Here is a 7,764-nt window from a genome sequence, read left to right as displayed (position 1 = left end):
TGTAGCCATTTCAGGTGGTCAATCACAAACAGTGTTCGGTTGACTGAAATTTAGCAGAAATTCCACCTGCCAATAAACCGTCTGATTTGTGACATGCCCACCAGGTGGAACTCAACTTTGGCAATGCTGCAGTGGTTGCACATGCAGTAGAGGGCTGTCAACAAGTACCTGTGTGAGTATGGCACAATGACAGGCTCAGGGCTGCTCAGCTTTCTTTCCCCATGCCAATGGCTGCATGCACTGTATTGTCACCATTTGAGGAGGCCACAAGGATAGTGAGCCATGACAATGCATGCATCAGCGACATTATCCCTGTTGTGTTCCTGCTGGAGCAGACTCTGCATGGCATTATGGAAAGGGCACTTGAGGCAGAGCAGTGGGAGGAAGAGAAGGACTTTCTTTCCTTTCAAGGCACGCATTATGCAGACACCATTCTTGCAATCAATGCCACAGAACACACGAGAAAGGGAGGAGGAGGAGGCTTCTGGCATTTTTGGCATTGAAGCAGAGGAAGAGATGGTTTTCCATTCCCAGACACCTTGGAAATAGTGCGTGGCTGGGAGGAGGCAGTTTCAGACACTGTAATCCTCAGTGACCCCGAGGAGTCTGCTTTTCATGCCTTCACAAACTTGCGGTGCATGGGTTCCCTTGTTCTTCAAAGCCTGCAAAAAGACCTAAGAATTTGTGGCATCAAGGAGAAGAATCATTATTGGTTGGCAACCCTCCTTGACCAATGTTAAAGGGGAATGTCTCTGAACTCATCTAATCCTCACAGAGGGAACAGAGGATGAACTATTTTGAGTACACCTCAACCAGTTATGGAATGCCCACCGCACATTTATTGCGGCAGGGCACCCCGGTTGCATGAAAACAACAACATTGCTCACGCCTGCGGGTAGGGGGTGCGCACGCGTGCGCCCGCTGACCCGGAGGTGATCAGATTGGTTTTTAGAACTGATCAATCTACAGGTCCAGGCCAATGATTTATGGCCTGGACCTGCTGGTCATTTCTGAGGAATCACAAAACCTCCTGTGCCTGTGTAATGTACACACAGGCACATAAATTCTGCAATTTCCTCTCCTGGAGCCCTTTTTGGTTCCAGCGTGAGAGGAGATAGCATCAACTGTAAGTAAAAGCACTACACTGACACCAGGACACATAGTTAGGCACATTTAATCCCATGACCCCCCCGTTAACCCTTTCACTCCCTGTCACAGTGTCACTAAGTACAGTTTTTTACTGATCACTGTATTGGTGTCACTTGTGATGCTAAATAGCATTAGGGGCAGTTAGCATCAGTTAGCATCAGTCCCAGATAGGTTCAGGGTACCCACCATATATTCCCTAATAAAGTTTTAACCCCCTGATCACACCCAGTTAACCTTTTCACTCCCTGTCACAGTGTCATTAGTAGAGTGTACAGATTTTTTTTCTGATCACTGTATTAGTGTCACGGGTGACGCTAGTTAGTGTCAGTGTCAGTCAGGGTCATGGTCTTGCAAAATATATTCCCTAATAAAGTTTAAAGTGGAGTTCCACCCAAAAGTGGAACTTCCACTCATCAGATTCCTCCCCCCCTCTGGTGACACAGTTGGCACCTTTCAGGGGGGAGGGGGGTACAGATACCTGTATATTACAGGTATCTGTACCCACTTCCGGCATAGATAGCCGCAGAATCTGCGGTTATTTATGCCACTTCCTGCTCCCTCCCCGCTGCCTGCTGGGAAACACACGGGTCCCAGAGGCAGCAGGGACCATCCGCGCGACTCGCGCATGCGCAGTAGGGAACTGGGAAGTGAAGCCGCACGGCTTCACTTCCTGATTCCCTTTCCGAAGATGGAGGCAGCAGCACCGGAGGACGGAGAGACGCTTCGGCCTCGGGTGCCGACATCGCGGGCGCCCTGGACAGGTAAGTGTCCATGTTTTAAAAGTCAGCAGCTGCAGTATTTGTAGTTGCTGACTTTTAAAAAAAAAATTTTCGGCGGCGCTCCGCTTTAACCCCCCGATTGCCTTGCCAGACACTTTGCATAGAAACCTATCACTGTTTCTGAATTTAGAACCTTTCTGTGCCTACTCCTCATCATCATGGGCATTACTAAAAAGAGTGAGTTGCGGTCATGTTGGTCCACTGACCCAATTCACCATATGCCATGTTCTCTGGTGCCATGACCAGGACTAGATACGAGCAAATCTTTCAGTTTATGCAGTTCAACAACAATGTCGTCCTTAGGGCGACCCTGGATATGATCAGCTCCACAAAATTCAGTCCCTCGTAAACCTCTTCAATCAAAAATTTGCAGCCTTGTATATCCCTGAAAAGATTTCTACGTTGATGAGTCCCTAATTACATTTTCTGACTGCCTTGTTTTCAAACAGTTTCTCCCTAGCAAGCATGCCAGATATGGGATAAAAATTTTGAAAGGGCAACAGGCTATACATGGAGTTTCCTGGTTTACCAGGGCAAAGATAGCAGTGTGGAGCCCCCCGACTGCCCAGACTACATAGGGAGCAGCGGTATGATTGTTTGGAACTTGGTGTCACACTTGTTCCAAAAGGGATACCATTTATACGTGGACAATTTTTACACATGCATGCCTCTTTTTAGATACCTCTTTCAATTAGGAATTGGTACATGTGGCACCATGAGATCTAATCTCCGGGGCTTCCACCAACGGCTTGTAAATACCCAATTTAGGGACTTAGTGTCCACGAATACAACCTTAAAATGGGAGGGGTAGAATTCAAAGACCAGATGATGGGGCCATACTTAATTGCCCATAAGCCAAAAGCTGGTACAAAAAAGTGTCTGTATACTTATTCTATTTGGCTCTGTTCAACACTTATGTATTATACAAAGCGTCAGGAAGAAGTGGATCCTTCCTAAAATTCCAGGAAGAGATCATCACAGCCCTTTTGTATCCAGAAGGCGCTGTGACCCAATTTCCCAATCCAGATACAGTGAGCCGGCTGCATGAGAGGCATTTTCCAGATGTCCTTCCTTGTACCCCTACCCAAAGAGCACCCCAAAGAAGATGTCGTGTCTATAGAAAACGCAGACATAGGCGTGACACCCGCTATTTTTGTCCCTCCTGTCCTGGCCAACCTGGTCTCTGCATCCGGGACTGTTTCCATCGCTAACACACACTAGTGAGGTATTAGCATAGGGTACAGCATGGCACAATCTAGGAAACACTTTCACACAGGGACCCTAGCCTGGAACGTTCAAAGTTTTTTACAGTTACAAAAAAAAGTGTAAAAAAAGTGAAAAAAAATATCCCAACACCCACCATGTTATTCTGTGGGGGCTTTGCTTTAACAAAAGTTATAATGTTTGGGGGTTCAAAGTAATTTTAGAGAAAAACAGAAAAAATGAATGTAAACAAAAAGTGTCAGAAAAGGCTTGGTCTTCAAGTGGTTAGAAAAGTGGGTGATATGTGGCATAAGCTTTTAAAGGTGGGCATAAAATGCCAGGACAGTTTAAACACCCTCCAATGACCCCTTTTTGGAAAGTAGACACCCCAAGCTATTTGGTGAGAGGCATGTTAAGTCAATGGAATATTTTATGTTTTGCCAGAAGTTTTGGGAAAATTACCAATTTTTTCAATTATTTTTTACACATATTTGTCACTTAAATTATATATTGCTCAAACATGCCATGAGTATATGTGAAAGTACACCCAAAAATACATTCTACTGCTTCTCCAGAGTATGGGGATACCACATGTGTGAGACTTTTTTGGAGCCTAGCTGTGTACGGGACCCCAAAAACCAATCACCGCCTTCAGGCTTTCTAAGGGCGTAAATTGCTCATATCACTTCCTCGCTACCTATCACAGTTTTGGAGGCCATGAAATGCCAAGATAGCACAACCCCCCCCAAGTGACCCCTTTTTGTAGAGTAGACATCCCAAGCTATTTGATGAGAGGCATGGTGAGTATTTTGAGCTATCTGCTGAGAGGTATAGTGAGTATTTTGCAGATCTCACTTTTTGTCACAAAGTTTTGAAATTTGAAAAAAGAAAAGAAAAAAAAAAATTGTCCTTTTCTTTCTTCATTTTCCAAAACAAGTGAGAGCTACAAAATACTCCCCATGCCTCTGAGCAAATACCTTGGGGTGTCTTCTTTCCGAAAAGGGGTCATTTGGGGGGTGGGGAGGGTTTGTGCGATCTTGGCATTTCATGGCCTGCGAAACTGTGATATGTACACGTGCCTATAGTACACGTTCACATCTATGCGTTTTTTAGTTGGTGCATTTTTGGAAAGGGTCAGGGACTTTTTTCCAGCAGCAGATTGTATTTTGCATGTAATAGACTTCTGACTCACACCAAAAATGCAAGTGTTGCATTTTTGTTGCGTTTTTACCCACCAGGGAAGCTGATCATGGATGCCCACCCAGTGCCACCAATGATGCCACCCAGGACCACCAGGTATACCCACCCATGACACCAGAGTTGCCAAATCAGTGCCCATTGTAGATGCTAATCAGTGCCCAGCAAAAAACCTGCCAGTGCCTCCCCATCAGTGCTGCCTATCAGAGCCATCTATCAGTGCCCATCAGCGCCACTCATTAGTGCCACCTATCAGTGGCCATCAGTGCCCATCTGTGCCCATCAGTGCTGCCTATCAGTGCCCATCAGTGCCACCTATTAGTGCCAATCAGTGCTGCCTATCAGTGCCCATCAGTGTCGCCTATCAGTGCCCATCAGTGCCACCTATGGGTGCCCATCGGTGTCGCCTATCAATGCCCATTAGTGCTGCATATCAGAGCCACCTAACAGTGCCCATCAGTGTCACCTTTCTGTGCCTATCAGTGCTGCATATCAGTGCCTCATAATCATTGCCCATTGGGGCCACCTCACCAGTGCCACCTGATCATTGCTACCTTACCAGTGCCCATCAGTGCTGCTATATCAGTGCCCATCAGTGCAGCCTCATCAGCGCCCATCAGTGAAGGAGAAAAATTACTTATTTACAAAATGTTATAACAAAAACAAAGAAAAACTTTTTTTTTCAAAAATGTTTTTTTTTTTAATTTGTTTAGCATAAAAAAACCCAGTGGTGATAAAATACCACCAAAAGAAAGCTCTATTTGTGGGAACAAGATGCTAAAAAACTTCACCAGTTAGCAATAAATATTAGGCTTCAATTAGCCCCAATCGAGGAAATGAGTTTATTAGCATAATAGATCTCACCTATCTAAAATGAAAACTCAGCAAATCAATTAAACCTACAAACATTTTTAAGATTAACAGTATTGTTCTTTCCATGAGAGTTCATGTCATGGGGCCTATTCTACATTAAGTTTCCTGAAGAGCTCCTTTAAGTTCACTGATTCTCAGGCCGTATCAAACTGGGTGTAGGGGGTGGTGGGGGGGGGGACTGTGTAAAACACAGAAAATAGTTGAATTGAGAAATCCCATAAGGGTTGAAATATGTGTTGTTTTCATGCAGAGCTTTATTCATTAGCATTATCAGCAGTACAGTAAAACCTTGGTTTGAGAGCGTTTTGCAAGACAAGCACAATTTTTAAATACATTTTGACTTGATATACAAGCGATGTCTTGACATACAAGTAACATCAAGTCACAACTGAGTGTAAAAGAGAAGAGAGGCGCCTCTAAGTGTAGCAATATGGATACATTTAATGAAGGTACAACATTTAGCAACTCACATGGTTGATGATTAAAACAGGCACACCAAAGTCTGCAGGCATCTGGGGTAAAGCTGTCCACATAGACCATCCCCCACACTGCCATCATCGTCATCCCTTCCACGCTGTGCTCCATGAGTGCTTCAAGCTTCGCTTTCAAATCGCTCTACTGCAGGGTAGTCTTCCTGGTCATGATTGCAAACTGACAGTGGTGAGAGCCGGTGGTGCGGAGGATGGTCTATATGGACAGCTTTTACCCCTGATGCCGGCATACTTAGATGTGCCTCTTTTAACCATCAACCATGTGAGTTGCTAAATGTTGTACCTTCATTAAATGTAACCATATTGCTACACTTAGAGGCGCCTCTCTTCTCTTTTACACTCTGTAGCTCCTGCTGGATTTTGCTTCTAATCTCTTTGTGGAGGCTGCCATTTGTGGATGGACATTTTATGGTTACACAATCACATTGCTATAATCTTTTTATATGGACTATAGACTAAAGGACTTATGAATAAATGGTTGTGGAACAAATCATCCGAGTTTCCATTGCTTCTTATGGGGAAATTCCCTTTGATATACAAGTGCTTTGGATTACAAGCATGTTCCCGGAACGAATTATGCTTGCAATCCAAGGTTTTACTGTATAAGCATTAGGTCAATATTGTCTCACATTAATTTGACATTTTTTCCATATGCTTTTCTAGATATAGTTTTCCGAAGAGCTCCTTTCAGTTCATTGTTTCTCAGGCTGTATATAACTGGGTTTAGGAGAGGGGTGAGAACTGTGTAAAATACAGACAGCAATCTTCCTGCTAGGAAATCCATTGTTTTGGGGAGGAAGTAGTTGAAAAGAGCAGTTCCGTAAAAGATGAAGACCACCATGAGGTGGGAACTGCAGGTGGAGTAAGCTTTCCGTCTTTCTTCCTTCAATTTAATTTTCAGGATAGTTTTGAATATATAGACATATGAAAGGAAATTAATGAAAAAGCCAGGAACTGCAAAACATACAGCTTGCAGATATAAAAGTAAGTAATTGAGGTAAGTGTCAGACGATGACAGTTGCATCAGCTGATATAATTCACAGAAGAAGCCTGGGATGGTGGTGTGGTCTGGGAAGGCAAGTCTTAGGGCACACATTGTGTGCACCAAACAACAGAAAAAGCTGAAGACCCAGAAAAAGAATGTCACCTGAACACACAAGTGAATGCTCATCATTGTTGTATAATGTAAAGGATGACAGATGGCAACATAGCGATCATAGGACATCAACTCAAGTATAAAGGATTCAGTGGTTAAAAACCAGGAGAAAAAGAAGACTTGGGAGATACAAGTTGGGTATGAAATCAGTCTGTTTCCAGTAAAGATGTCAAAAAATATATGAGATGGAAATGGAGGAATTGAAGATGTCTAAAACTGAGAGGTTTCCCAGGAAAATGTACATGGGGGTGTGCAGGTGGGAGTCTAAGACCACCAGGAATATGATGAGGAGGTTCCCAACGAGTGTGGACACATAGATGAGGAGGATCAGCAGAAATACCGGGATCTGAGAGTCTGTGAGGTCTGACAGGCCAAGCAAAATGAATTCAGACCGAGAAGTTTGATTTCCCATCATACCCAAATAATTCACTAAGAGAGGGGAAAGATAATGTGAGGGTTCAGGAAGACTTTGCATTTCAGAAGACCCTGTTCACTAGACTGTGAAGGCTCCCTCACACCAAGATGTCCAAAACAAACAAAATATATTTAATTATTTTGCCATTTTAAATTAGTTTTAATACCCTGCACATCATTTTACAAAAGCATTAAATATTGTTCTTCACTAAAAATAAAGAATTAAAATTATATTAAATATTTAATAATGTGAACTCTGGGGCAGTTTGCGTATGCTTCCACATACAAAAGGCAGTTTTTGTTTTTTAAAACACTTTAAGATATTTACATTGAGTTTTTCCTTTAACCACTTGACCACTGGGCACTTAAACCCCCTTAATAACCAGACCAATTTTCAGCTTTCGGTGCTCTCACACTTTGAATGACAATTACTCAGTCATGCAACACTGTACCCAAATGAAATGTTTGTCCTTTTTTTCACACAAATAGAGCTTTCTTTATT

The 7,764-nt window shown here is 43.3% G+C and overlaps 1 pseudogene; it reads right to left on the bottom strand.

Annotated features, from left to right (window-relative positions):
- Positions 1–6,317: 6,317 nt before the first annotated feature.
- LOC141147909 (olfactory receptor 1M1-like) lies at positions 6,318–7,260 on the bottom strand (annotated as a pseudogene).
- Between the last annotated feature and the right edge of the window lie 504 nt (positions 7,261–7,764).

This window comes from Aquarana catesbeiana, linkage group LG06 (assembly GCF_042186555.1).
Source record: "Aquarana catesbeiana isolate 2022-GZ linkage group LG06, ASM4218655v1, whole genome shotgun sequence".
Classification (NCBI taxonomy): domain Eukaryota; kingdom Metazoa; phylum Chordata; class Amphibia; order Anura; family Ranidae; genus Aquarana; species Aquarana catesbeiana.
Note: the sequence above shows the minus strand (reverse complement) of the source record. Positions and strands in the feature narration are given on the sequence as shown.